Genomic DNA, 291 nt, shown 5'->3' with positions numbered 1-291 from the left:
ATAGGATTGCAGCCTAAATATAATTTAAAATATAAACTGCTATTAAAGGAAGGCTGTACAGAAACATCACGGATGACTCCTGTAGCCTTAATCAGTCCCTTCCAAATCATATGTGTCTGATTTGATAGAATGTAACATTTATTTCATTGCAGGATGTCCCCTTTCTGTTTTTATAAGCTTTTGATTTCATTGCTTATAACACATTTCCTTTACAACAACAGATCCTTACTGTGTTAACTTATATATGGATACAAACATAATGTATGGATACAAACATAATGTATGTGACTA

Source organism: Podarcis melisellensis (assembly GCF_964234715.1).
Source record: "Podarcis melisellensis genome assembly, chromosome: 7".
NCBI lineage: Eukaryota > Metazoa > Chordata > Lepidosauria > Squamata > Lacertidae > Podarcis > Podarcis melisellensis.
Note: the sequence above shows the minus strand (reverse complement) of the source record.